Consider the following 13,389-nt stretch of genomic DNA (forward strand, 5'->3'; position numbering starts at 1 on the left):
GGCCCTTTTTCCCACTGAGTAAAGGCCTTTGAGCCCAACGGTCCACCCCATTTTCCCCTCACATTAGCGTCGTCAGGCTCCAGGCTGTAACTCACCGGTCTGGCTCGAAGGATGCTGTGAGAGACAAGGCCTTGACAAAGGCCTTGCTAGGCTCAAGGTGAACAGCGGTAGCAACAGCATTTGCAGCGGTAAAAGCTCTTCTTTATGTCCTTGATGTGCCCTGCCAGTTCCAACGCAGGCCAAGCTTTGCCTTTCCTACCACCATTGCGGTATGCCTGGACAGTGAGGCTCTATTTGTGCTTTCTCGCCTGTCCCTGTTTTCACCTCCTGTGCTAAGCAGTCATCCCTGACTCCCTCCACAAGCCCCCAGGGGTTACCTGAGTCCCAGCATGTTGCCCTCGTGGCAGAGGCTGGGGAGCTGGACTTCCCCATGAGGAAAGGGAGTCTGTGACCTGGAAACCTCCTTGGGCTGCTACAGAAGATTTTGTCCACTTCTCATCATGAGCGGGTTGTCTCTACCACAGCGTCACTTCCCGCTGCACTGAGGAGGAGGGGGACAAGGGCTCACAGGGCAGACATGCAGGAGGGTCAGAGGCCTTGAGCCAGCGATGGCTGGGAGAACAGGGCCCAGCCTGCATTTGCTACAGGGGCTCGCAGGGCCGGCCAGGAATATGGCAAAGCTACAGCAAAGCCAGGAACTGTGGAGCCTGTTTGGAGACTGTGGGACGGGGCCTGGTTGCCAAGGGCCCTGCCCTTGCCTGGGCTGTGCTTGCTCGCAGCTCCCAGCAGGGAAGCCGTGGCTTGCGTGCAGGCTGAGGTGGTAGAGCCTGTTGGTGAGGGCGAAGGAAGAGGTAGCTGGTGTGTGGGCCAGCTGTTTGTGGCTGTGGCTGCTGGCTGCCTGTCCCATGCACACGCCAGAGCGGGGAGCAGCCAGGAAGAGGAGGCAAAAAGCAAAAGCAAGAGGGACAAGGCTGGGCGTGCAGACGTGAGCATGGGGAGTCCAGCAGTGGTGTGCATGATGCAGGGGGTGTAGCTCAGTGGGAGAGCATTTGACTGCAGATCAAGAGGTCCCTGGTTCAACTCCAGGTGCCCCCTCCACTGCTGCTTTTCTTCCTGGAGCTTCTCCTGTGCCTTGGCGGCCTGCTTCCCCATCCCTCAGTGGGAAGGCTGTGAGGGACAGACAGCCCAGCATGGACCTGTCTCGGCTTCTCGTTCTCTGGGCTCTCGCCTCATGACACCCTTGGGGTTTCCCCTTTCCTTAAGGTGCTGCACCTCCCAGGGAGGGCAAGAGCAGCCCCTCTTCCTTCCCAGGGGCTGTGCTGCCACTGCTCTGTCGGGAGCTGGAGGGCATGAGCTGAGAGAAACCCACCGGGAAACCTCCTGCCCTTGTCTAGCACACAGGTCAGGGTCTGTGACACAAGAGGGAAGGTCTCCCAACGTCACCAGTTAACGCTGAGTCTGGCTTCCACCGGCTTTTTTCCCATAAAGTGGAGCTTAAAGGCTAAACAGGCTAAACGCACCCTTTGTCATCTCATCCTTTCGCACCTGGGAAAGGTGTGTTGTGCCTGCCAGGACTGCAGGAAGTTGGGGGGGGGGGAGGAGCGAGCAGAGCCGTAGAGGGAGGGTGGGTGTTTTGCTGTGTGACCGGGCTTGACATGCTGCTGTGCTGCTGTGCAGCTGCGCAGCTGGAGGGACCCTCCGTACCCGCAGGGCTGGTCTGGAGCGTGGCCTTTCCAGGCAGCCCAAAAGGAGATGGCACCCCGTAGTTGGCAGGATTCGAACCTGCGCGGGGAAACCCCAATGGATTTCTAGTCCATCGCCTTCACCACTCAGCCACAACTACCTGCCCCAAACTGCTCTGCAGCAGTGAGCGGGTGCCCTGTGCTGTGGCACCTGGCTCCCAGGGAGTTTGAGGGCCAGGCTGTGCTGGGGCATGTCCTTTCCACTCTGTGGACACCACGCAGTCAGGCACCAGAGGCCCCTGCAGCCAGTGCTGGAGAGGCCTTGAGAGACATGGTGCCAGGGCGATGGCTGCAGCTCCCAGTGCCTGGTTGTCAGGCTGGCCTCTGGGATATGCTGATGCTGGAGGATGGTTTCACTCTCCCTCCGGCATCCCCATGGCGGGAGGGGAGAAAAGGAAGGGAGCAGTGTGAGGCATCCAGTGATGGTGGAGAGGAAATGTGTCAGGTGTATAAGAAGGAAGAGAAAGCAGAGAGCCCAGGAGTAGGAGTGGAAGGGGAAAGACTGCAAGGAAGCCATGGCCCAGCTGCGGCCTCCCCCCCCACCCCAGGTGTGAGGGTTTTGAGGTGATGAGGAAGAGCCTGGAGAGACTGTGAGAGGAGGAAATGTGTGTGCAAGGGGGCTGGAAGGAGGAGGCAGAGCCAGTTCATGAGCTGTGGGGAGCAGGAGGCACGCCTGGGTCCGCATGTGCTGGTGGTGCAATGGTGAGCGTAGCTGCCTTCCAAGCAGTGCAGGACAGGTTTTGTTCCCAGACAACACGGACAAAACGTTCTTCTTCCAGGTGCCTGCAGAGGCCCTTCCACCTCCTTCAGGGAAGTTCCTGCTGGAACACAGCTCAGCTTTCTCCAGCAAGCTCTCATCCCCTGAGGGGAGCCACTCCCCTTGTTGCAGCCTCCCTGCATGCACAGCCACGGTGGGGCACCCCACAGAGCCCAGGAGAGACAGGCCCCCTCCTCCTTCAGCAATGCCTGCCTTGGCAAAAGCACATGGAAGGCACTGAAGCGGCAGAGCTGCTGAGGGTGGAGGTTATCATGGCCAGGAGTCAAGCGCAGACCAGCTGCTTGGCAGGCAGCTGTGCTCATCTCAGGCACAGAAGTGCCCGCTGCCCCACAGCCTTCCTGCTGGCCCCAGTTCTGCCCCTGCTCTCCTCTTCCTGCCCGCCTCCAAAGCCAGCCTGGCTAGGGGCTGGGGAAGGGCAAGCTGGGCAGAACCTGGTGGGTCAGGAAGCACCACCTCCCCAGCTCCGCTGCCAGCAGGACGGCGTCCTGCGGTGGGCTCAGACCACCAGCCTTGGGGTGCCCTCTCTGCTGGTGCCACAGAGCTGCCCATGCGGGGCCTCTCAGGGCCACCTTTTCCTGCCTCAGAAATGTCCCAGCCCCCTGGATGCTCTGGGTGGGCGGGGGCAGTGTGTTAGGGCCGGGAGTGTAGATTAGGCACCATGGACAGCCCCCCCGCCTGGCTCTGGGTTTTCCTGTGTGGCCATCCCCTCCCCACACAGCTTGGGGTGCAAATGGAGCCTGTGGGCACATCTCCCTTCTTGCACTGTAAAGGAACACTGCCAAGGCCCCCTCCCCACCTCCTGCCCCCGCCCACCCATGCGCGCGCGCACACACACACGCACACGCTTGCAGAGACTGTACAGGCAAGCTTGGCTCAACGAGAGCGATTATCACTAGCGACTCCTGAAACGGTGAGCCCTGCTATTACGGGATAAGGCCATGCTACGGCTGTGCCAGTCCCACAAGTAGCTGCTGCTGAAAGGGATGGCCACATGCCCCTCTGTCCCAATCCCACCTTGTCCCTCACGCTGGCTCTGACACTCTCCTGACAGGGAGCTGGTGTAGAGGGTGATGCTGGTTGGGAACCATTGATTTACGTGGGGAGTTACTTTCTCCCGGTGCAGCTCCGTGAAGCTGCACTCATCATGGGCCCACATAAGCACCGGAGAAAGCACGAGGGAAGCAGAGAGAGGACATGGCCAGAAACAGAGCGGCTTTCGCCTCTGCAGGGCGCTTTCCTGTCCAGCTGGCTTTTCTGCAGGGCCAAACACCGTGCGCTGGGTGAGCAAGCGAGTGAGCCACGCTTTCAGACAAGCCCTGACTTGCGCATGCACAAAATATGCTCTGCTAGCCTCAAACATCTCCGCAAGCCGACAGGAAACTGAGGGCTTACTGACCTCCTGCTGCCTCAGGATGTGGGTCTGGGTGCCCCCCTGGTTATGCAAGTGGGAGGCCACCGGACCCCTTGACACAGGCACCATGGTGGCAGGTCAGGGGCCAGCTCCGTTAGGCTCTCTGCAGCTGAATTTACAACAGCTGGAGCACTGCAGGCCACTCTGCAGAACCAAGAAATGGAGGGGAACAGCTTCCAAGAAGTGGCTTTTTGTGTGGTATCTGTCACTGTTTTCCTGTACTGTAGACAAAACCAAGGTGGAAAGAAAGGGGCACCTTCAGAGCTTCTTTAAAAGCTTTTCACCATTCAGACCCCGTGCTGCTCCAGCCTCTTAGAGGAGGAGCCTGAGTGTCCGGGAGCAGCAAGCGCCGGCTGATCCCTAAGGGATGGGGAGCCGGGTGCGATAACACGACTGGCTGGGCAAGGACCTTGCCTGCCAGGGTCCCTTCCCACCGCCACCAAGCCAGGCAAACAGGGCAGGCCTGGAGATGCTAGCGAGGCTCAGCAAAGAGTACAGATCACCAGGGAAGTTCACCTGGTGATGAGGCAGGTCCGAGGTCAAGCTGGGAAGTAAATCTGCAGCTCAGGGTCAGGGTCAGAATCGGGTCTGGCAAGGGTGGTGAGGGTCAGACGCAGTCCAGTGATCACCAGGCAGGTCCATGGTGAAAAGGCAGGTCTGAGGTCAGGCTGGGACGTCAGACCGCGGGTCAGTGTCCAGATCAATGGGGTCCATGGCTAGGCAGGGACATGGCCGTGACAGAGCCAGAGACTAGTACTCCCACAACATAGCGCAGCCAGAGGAAAGGCCTAGGGCTGAGCTTAAATGGGGCTCCTGGGCCCACAGGAAGAGGGTGCATGGTGGTGGGGGGGGGAGGTCCGAGCTGAGGCTGGTCAGGGCACTGAAGCCTATCAGTGCCCTCAGGGCTGTGACAGAGGGGGTCCCTCTCTCTGCTCAGCAGTGCCAGGAGCAGGCAGAAAGAGGGCCCAGCATAGCCCCGTGGTCTCATTGAACAGTCTCCCAAGGCCACCCTCCCACTGCTCTCCAAGAACCCAGAAACTCAGCGCAGTGACTCAGAAAAATCCAGCTCTGCCCTTGGAGAATATAGGTGTCTTTCTCTCCCTGGGAATGGAGAGAAAAGTGTGACTTGGAGCTGTGATTTGATTTCAGCACACCTGAGCTCTGTATTCTTGCTCTGGACAAGCCAACATGCTGTCACGGTGCTCCTGAGTCATGGCAAGAGTACGCATGTCTTTCCCACTGGCAGGCGCCACACAGGCAAGTGTGGGACTCCGGATGGTGTAGCCCATAGAAGAGGGGTTTGCTCTGGGGTGCTCCCCAGGAGTTAGCGAACCCCAGGTGCACCATGGCTGTGGGGTTGCTGCACCCTGGGGGCACACCCTCTAACCACCCCATGATTGACAAGACCACATGAAGGAGAAGTGACACCGCAGACCCACACCACAAACATCTAGGGGCTGTGGAGCCATCCCCCACAGAACGACCTGTTACTGGGCGTACCGTTACCAACAATTGCTACCCATGCTGGGTACGAGGGCTGGGCTGGGCACGAGGTTACCTGTTGGTATGCACTCTGCTATTGACTAGAGCCATACAGCTTTTGTATACCTGTGGGCTGGCGTTGTTTCGACTGGGTGTAAAAGAGAGGAAGCCCCATGGGTTTGTTGCGGACTTGGACCCATGGTCCGCTGGCCTGCAGACCCGAGGACCCACCCGTCAGTGGGGATGCCCCTAATGTCAACAGCGTGGTGAGGAGAATCCGGGGAAAACTGTACCGGAGGGGTGGCCCGTGAGGGGCGAGAGCGGTCACCGTACCACCGTGCACCCGTGATTTAACCGTACAGCTCTGATAAGTATATGTACTTTCAGTTCTGTTATATTTCTCGCTATACTACACTGCACTTTTAGCTTTGTTATAACCTCCCATCTCTAATAAATTCTCACCCTTGACAAATGACAATCTCCCCGGTTCAGCGCAGCTAACTCGGGAATCCGAAAGAATCCCAGACACCCCTCTAGTGGCGCGTCACACCCACGCGCTTTGAAGGCTGATGAACTGAGAAGCCAAAGACTTTGCCCGCAATGCCGCCCCATGGCCAGTTCCTGGGGAAGCAAGAGGGCTTCCTTCTGCCTTGGTTGGGGACTGGAGGGCTGCGTAGGGAGGGCTCTACCACAGTAACCCCCGGGGGGAGGCTGTGGCAGTCTGAAGGAGTGTGTGTGGGGGGGGAAGGGGCTGGGGAGTCAAAGAGAAAGGACAGGACATGAGCCAAGCGCTGAGCAACGACTGAGCTCCAGTTCCTGTGGGGAAGAGGCTCACTTGCTGCCGTGGTGCAGAGGAGGGAGGAGAGTGCAGCGCTCTCTGGGAGCTGGGAATTCGTGGAACGAGACAGACTGGAAGGGATCTCCGGAGGCCTCTAATTCAACTGCCCGCTCAAAGCAGGACTAGTGCCAAAGCTGGAGCCGGTCGCTCAGTGCCTGGCCCTGACACATTTTGAATTTGCTCTCCACGGAAGGAGAGTCCAAACTTCTCTGGGCACCTGCTCCACACGGCTTCAATGCTCACTGAGTTAACGCTGCAGTTAACAACTGGCTGCACCGCTGGTGTTGGCAGCAGGGTTTTGGTTTCTATGACCGTGGGACCCTGTTTGAAGATCTGATGGAGAGAGCTGATGGAGAGAGCTGATGGAGAGAGCTGGGATCCACCTCACCAAGTGGGGCATGCGTGTCTTTGCCAACAGGTTGACCAGCCTGGCAAGGAGGGCTTTAAACTAGGCAAGATGGGGGAAGGGGAGTGTTATAGAGACAGGATAGTCAGTAAAACACTGCTCAAGTCAGGATGCCTCCAGCGGGTGCATGCAGCCAGGGGCACAGCGCGGGACATGGCTATGGAGCATCCTCTTGCACCTCTCCTGAGAAGCCTGCATGCCCCATTTGGCTCTCTGAAATGCCTGTACACCAATGCACGCGGCATGGGGAATCAGCAGGAAGAATTAGAGATCTGTGTGCGGTTGCAGGGCCAGGATCTCGTTGCAGTTACAGAGACGTGGTGCGATAGCTCACGTGACTGGAATGCTGTCATGGATGGCTATGCACTTTTTAGGAAAGATGGCTATGCACTTTTTAGGAAAGACAGGCTAGGAAGGCGAGGTGCTGTGGAGTTACTCTTTATGTGAGGGAGCAACTAGAATGTCTGGAGCTCTGCCTCGGGGTGGATGAAGAGCAAGCTGAGAGCTTATGGGTAAGGATTAAAGGGCAGGCTAACATGGGTGACACTGTTGTGGGGGTTTACTACAGGCCACCTGATCAGGAAGAAGTAGTCAATGGGGCCTTCTACAGACAGCTGGAAGTAGCCTCACGATCAGAGGCCCTGGTTCTCCCGGGAGACTTCAACCACCCTGACATCTGCTGGGAAGAGAGCACAGCTAGGCACAAACAGTCGAGGAGGGTCCTGCAGAGCACTGATGATAACTTCTTGACACAGGTGGTGGAGACGCCAACAAGGAGAGGTGTGCTGCTTGACCTTGTGCTAACAAACAAAGGAGGCCTGGTTGGATCTGTGAAGGCTGGGGGCAGCCTTGGCTGTAGTGGAGTTCAGGCTCCTACGAGGAGGAAGCAGGGCAATAAGTAATATAAGTCAGATCACAACCCTGGACTTCAGGAGAGCTAACTTTGGCCTCTTCAGGGACCTCCTCAGGGGAATCTCATGGGGTAGGGCCCTAGCAGGAAGAGGGGTCCAGGAGAGCCGGTTAATATTCAAGCATCGTTTCCTCCAGGCTCAAGACGGGTGCATCCCTCTTGAGTAGGAAGTCCAGCAAAGTGGGCAGGAGACCTGCATGGATGAGCAAGGAGCTCCTGGCAGAACTCCAACAGAAGAAGGAAGTCTACAGAATGTGGAAAAGGGGACAGGCCACTTGGGAGGAATACAGGGACGTTGTCAGAGTGTGCAGGGATGCGACGAGGAAGGCTAAGGCCCAGTTGGAATGAAATCTGGCAAGGGATGCCAAGGACAACCAGAAGGGCTTCTTCAACTACATCCTGGAGGTCCTCACTGAGCATGTGGAGGACAAGGAGGTGATCAGGAGTAGTCAGCACGGGTTCACCAAAGGGAAATCATGCTTGACCTTCTCTGATGGCCTGACTGGCTGGGTAGATGAGGGCAGAGCAGTGGATGCTGTCTCCCTGCACTTCAGCAAGGCTTCTGACACTGTCTCCCATCACTTTCTCATAGGTAAACTCAGCAAGTGTGGATTGGATGAGTGGACAGTGAGGTGGCCTGAGGACCGGCTGGATGGCCGAGCTCAGAGGGTTGTGGTCAGTGGCACAGAGGCCTGTAGCTCGCGCTGTCCCGCAGGGGTCAGTCCTGGGTCCAGTCCTGTTCAACGTATTCATCGATGACCTGGACGAAGGCACAGAGTGCACCCGCAGCAAGTTTGCTGAGGATACTAAACTGTGGGGGAGTGGCTGACACACCAGAAGGCAGTGCTGCCGTTCCGAGGGACCAGGACAGGCTGGAGAGCTGGGCGGAGAGGAACCTCCTGAAGTTCAACAAAGGCAAGGGCAGGGTCCTGCCATCAGGAAGCTGTGGATTTAGCTCCCTGAAGGGAAGGGAGAAACAGCTTTGTGCCCAGGACACCCACACTCTTGTGGGGGGACCTCTCTGTGGTCCACTGCCTGTGAACCACAGCAGTCTCTGCCCCTCGGGGGCACTTTTGGAGGCCTGGATGCTAAGAAAGCAAAGGAGAAGGTGGGAGAAGATGCTGAGAAAGCAAAGGAGAACACAGGAGGAGCACAGACAAGGGGCTGAGGAGTGGCACAGCCACCAACCAGCCCTGGCCAGAGACCTGGAGCGCAGCACTGCGGGGAGTGCTGGTGCACGTGCCCAAAGTGAGAGGCCCCACCTCTCAGGGAGCGGGGTGGGGCAAAAGGGCCATAGCAGAGGATGGTTTCGATCCATCGACCTCTGGGTTATGGGCCCAGCACGCTTCCGCTGCGCCACTCTGCTCCCCCCAGCAGCTTTGTGGGGAGATGGCAGGGCCCTCCCTGCCACTCCCAGGCACTGACCGTGCCAGCTCTTGGGCTCGGGGGGTTGCCGTTCCTCCTGCCTGGGCCTGGTCCCACGGAGGAAAAAAGTCTCCCCCGGGAAGCCCCAAGGCCGTGGGCCCGGGCTGAAGCCGCCTTGGTTTGCCCTTATGACGCCATCTCCTGCCTGGCACAGACCCAGGGGAAAGCGGGGAGTTTGTGTTTGCCCAACTGAGCTGCCTCTGCAGGGGAGGACAGAAACCCCAGAGCCAGGGGGCAGCCTGCCTGCCTGCATTGTGCTGGGAGCGCTTGCTTCCCAACGAGTGGATGAGTGTCTGATGCTCTCCTAGCCAGGAAAAGGCTCCCCTCCACCTGGAGTCACGTGCCTCTCCTGCACACAGTGCTTTCCTTGTGCAGGCTTGGTGAGCCCTGGGAGCCCCCGGTGGCTTTCTGCCCTGGAGAGGCAGGTTCCACCTCTGCTGGTGACCTGCTGCTGACACACTTCCTCAGAGCCGCTGCCCAGGCCAAGCCTGAAGAGCTGCGCTAGAGTGACCCCTGAGCCCAATGGATGCTCTCTTGCTGCCATCCCAAGGACGTTTTGGGCACCTCCATTTCAGTCCGCAGCAAGGGAAGGAGGAAGCCCCAAACCAAGTCAACCCTGCTGGCCCCTTGCTGCCCCACATGACTGTGTTGTGGCAGGGCACCCTGCCAAGGGGGAAAGCCCCATCACCTGGAAGGACTCAGGGACTGGCTCTGTCTCTTGCAAACTGCCCTGTGCTCACCAAAGACAGCAGCTGCGGTGCTTTAGTGCAAACCAGTGCTGGAGGAAGTAGGAGCAGGGAGGGCAGAGGAAGGCAGGAGTTAAGTGATGTTAGGAAGGAACTGGTGCAGGCTAGAGCAATGATTCCCAGGTGCTTTCCTGGCAGTGCCCTCTTTCCCAGGGCCCTGGACTTCTCTGCCTTGACAAAGCTCTGCTTCAGATGTGCCTTCCAGGCCCACCTGCCGTGCAGGCGTGTCAGGGCTCCTTGGCCTTGCTGGTGAGCTGACTGGCAGCTGTGTCCAACGCGGTGTCCCCACAGCTGTGTTCAACACGGTGTCCAGGCTCTCTGGCCTGGGGCCCAGAGGTGCGCCCCCTCCCCACGGAGCCCATAGTCTTCCTGGGTGGGAAGGAAACCCAGGCCTCCTGCATGTGCAGGAACCAGAGGAGCGCAGAGCTGGGCACTGCTTCCTCTCAGGCTGACGCAAGGGGAAGGAAAAATATCACTGTGGATGCCTGTTCCTGCATAGCAGCAGGGAAATACGACTGTAAGGAGTATAATTACCCCAGAATGTCTTTGTCCAGGATTTCCCCAGCTCTGCTTCCTCCCCAGGGCTGGGCATCTGGTGGCACCTTCTGTCCAGTCCGCCTCACTCCACAGCAGGCACTGGGAGGTAAGTGAGACACTTCCCCTGGAGTCCCAGGTGTAGTGCCTCTGTTGGGGTGTATTGCAGCCCTCATGTTCCTGATTGCTGTCCATGTCTGAATGTGCTCGTCTGTGGGTCTGTGCGTGCCCAGCTGTGGTGTGTCCAAAGAGTGCAAAGGAGAACTCCCCCCCCCCCATCCCCCTAGTGCAGCCTGGCCCTGGAACTCGCAGCAGGCCGGACGACATTGCACAGGGCACGTGATCACTGCTGCTGAGAGGTTTGGGGCAGGAAGCTGTGGCCGAGTGGGGAAGGCGATGGACGTGAAACGCATGGGGGTTTCCCTGCGCAGGTTCGAATCCTGCCAACTATGGGGCACCTGTCCCCTTTTGGGCTGCCTGGAGCGACCAGGCTCCAGCCCTGGACAAAGCCTCACAGCCACAGTCCCTCCAGCTGAACAGCGTGCCCGGTGAACCCTCCATCCCTCTAGTCACCCTCAGCTTCCCCCCAGAGTCGCCAGGGCGCGTGCAAACCCCCTCTCTCCTTTCCCAGCCACACAGGCTCACACCTTTCCTGACAGAGACATGCTCTCCTCTGGGGACGGATGGATTTTCTTCTCAGGGGCATGTTTTTCCCACGGGGCCAGAGCTGAGATGCACGTGCTTCTGTGATGGGAAGGGAGGCGTCCTATGTGGAAACTTCTGCAAGTTTTTGCAGCATCAGGAGAAGAGGCAGGGGCAGGGCAATGCTGCTTCCTATTCTTTTTCCTTCTGCTGCATCTTTCTCCCCTCTCAGACTCCCGGGATAGTCTTGAAAGCTCAGCGAGGGTCAGAGAGTGCCTGGGACGAGCAGGAGGCGGGCATAGGTCTGCATGCGTTGGTGGTATAGTGGTGAGCATAGCTGCCTTCCAAGCAGTTGACCCGGGTTCGATTCCCGGCCAACGCACGCACGCTTTTCTTCTCCCAGGCGCCTGCAGAGGCCCTTCCACCTCCTGCCAGAAAAGAGCCCAGGCAGGGCTGCATGCACAGGCAGGGTGAGGCACCTTGACCTTCTCTGTGGCCTTTTGCTGTGCTCACTCCAGTGTGGCCTTGTCTCTCTCGTACCGGGAAGCCCAGAAATGGACACAGCACTCCAGATGTGCTCTCACCAGTGCTGAGCAGAGGGGAAGGATCACACCTCCCTCAGCCTGCTGGCAACGCTCTTCCTAACGCAGCCCAGGATGCTGCCAGCCGCCTTTGCTGCAAGGGCACGTTGCTGCCTCAAGTGCTGAAGGCCTTCCGGGACACAACAGCTCTGCTCTGAAATAAGTGCCCGTGAGATACCAAGCTCCTGGGGAGCTGACAGAGCCCCTAACTGCTGGAACCAGAAACATGACGGCACCAGTGGAGTCCCTGCAAGGGCAGCTGGCATGCAGATGCCCAGGGGCTCCTGCAGAGGGAGGAAGGACACTTTGAAGAGCCCTGTTCACTTGCTGCCAGGTGCGGACTGGCCCGAGAGGGAAGGCAGAGGCAACAGCCCTGAGTCCGCAGAAGAGCTCCACCTACTGCAAAGATGGTGTAACTCGAGCAGCAGTCCCTGCTGGGAGATGTGGGTGGTACAGCTTTGGGAAGAGTAATGCATGAACTGGGGGACTGAACAGTGACACGGGATGTGGCTTGGTGTTTGGCTGCATGCTTGTAAGTACGAGGCCTTGGTTTGCTCCTGAGCAGCCCCGGTGCTTCTTGCCTCCAGTGCCTCCTGTAAGTAACCACCTGTCTTAGCAAAAAGAGACAAGGCCCGGACTGTCGGCTCGGCAGGCTGGAGAAACGGGCAGACAGGAGCCGCAGGAAGTTCAGCAAGGCAAAGTGCAACGCCCTGCACCCGGCGAGGAATAACCCCAGGCACCCGGGGAGGAATAACCCCAGGCGCCAGTACATGGTGGGGGCCGACCTGCTGGAAAGCAGCTTTGCAGAAAAGACCTGGGGGTCCTGGCACCCTACAAGCTGACCACAAGCCAGCAACGTGCCTTTGTGGCAAAGGCGGCCCACGGTAGGCTGGGCTGCGTGAGGAAGAGTGTTGCCACCAGGTCAAGGGAAGTGGTGCTTTCCCCTCTACTCAGCGCTCCAGAGGCCACATCTGGAGCGCGGTCTCCAGTTCTGGGCTCCGCAGTGGAAGAAAGAGAGGGCCCTACCGGCACGAGTCCAGCAAAGAGGCACAAGGATGATTAGGGGCCTGGAGAACCTCTCATATGAGGAGAGGCTGAGAGAGTCGGGACTGTTGAGCCCGGAGAAGAGAAGGCTCACGGGGCATCTTACCAGTGCGTATAACTATCCAACGGGAGGGTCGAACGAAGACAGACCAAGGGAGTGGTGCCCCTCTTCTCGGTGGTGCCCACTGACAGGGCAAGAGTCATCGCACACAAACTGAACACGGGAAATTCAGCTTGAACGTGAGAAAATGCTTCTTTAGCGTGAGGCTGGCTGAACATTGGAACAGGTGGCCCAGAGAGGTTGTGGATTCTCCATCCTTGGTTTTCCCTCCTCAGGTTCTGGCAGAGAGAGGTAAGCTCAGGACAGGGGGGAATGCTTTCCTGTGCAGAGCGGGTGGCTAACGGAGGCTGGCGGAGAAAGAAACACCACCACGAGTCTCCAGCTATGCTGCACAACATCTTTAATGAGCAGGAAGGAAAAAAGGAAAAAAAGCAGCACAGAGACCAAGACACATGTTTCCTGGGTTGAGTGAGGCACAGAGAATTGCCCGTTTCCCCAGGACAAGCGGCATGCAAAGCGTTTGCCTTTTCCCATTCCAGCTCTACCTTGTGGCAATCACATCCTACCTACAGCAATTCCTAACCCCCAAACCGTCCTGCCGTCAGCAGGAGACTCAGCAGAGCGGACGAGCACGAGCTCTTTCTCGAGGAGCTCAGAGTGCAGCAGAGCCAGAGGCAGCATGGCGAGGCCTGGCTCTGTGAGGTGGAGCTGGGAACTCAGTGCGCTCAGGCCTCCAGCCCTTTCAAGACCCCCACCAGATCAGCCTTTCTTTTCTTTCCTCATCTTTCT

The 13,389-nt window shown here is 58.4% G+C and overlaps 4 non-coding genes across 4 annotated transcripts; 2 read left to right on the plus strand and 2 right to left on the minus strand.

The window, feature by feature from the left end:
• Window positions 1–1,023: 1,023 nt before the first annotated feature.
• TRNAC-GCA (transfer RNA cysteine (anticodon GCA)) lies at window positions 1,024–1,095 on the plus strand. Its single transcript has one exon. It is a non-coding gene; the product is annotated as a tRNA-Cys (tRNA).
• Window positions 1,096–1,761: 666 nt separating this feature from the next.
• On the minus strand, window positions 1,762–1,843 carry TRNAS-AGA (transfer RNA serine (anticodon AGA)). Its single transcript has one exon. It is a non-coding gene; the product is annotated as a tRNA-Ser (tRNA).
• Window positions 1,844–8,861: 7,018 nt separating this feature from the next.
• TRNAM-CAU (transfer RNA methionine (anticodon CAU)) lies at window positions 8,862–8,933 on the minus strand. The gene has a single exon. It is a non-coding gene; the product is annotated as a tRNA-Met (tRNA).
• Window positions 8,934–11,224: 2,291 nt separating this feature from the next.
• On the plus strand, window positions 11,225–11,296 carry TRNAG-UCC (transfer RNA glycine (anticodon UCC)). Its single transcript has one exon. It is a non-coding gene; the product is annotated as a tRNA-Gly (tRNA).
• The last annotated feature ends 2,093 nt before the right edge of the window (window positions 11,297–13,389 follow it).

Source organism: Struthio camelus, chromosome 12 (genome assembly GCF_040807025.1).
Source record: "Struthio camelus isolate bStrCam1 chromosome 12, bStrCam1.hap1, whole genome shotgun sequence".
Lineage (NCBI taxonomy): Eukaryota > Metazoa > Chordata > Aves > Struthioniformes > Struthionidae > Struthio > Struthio camelus.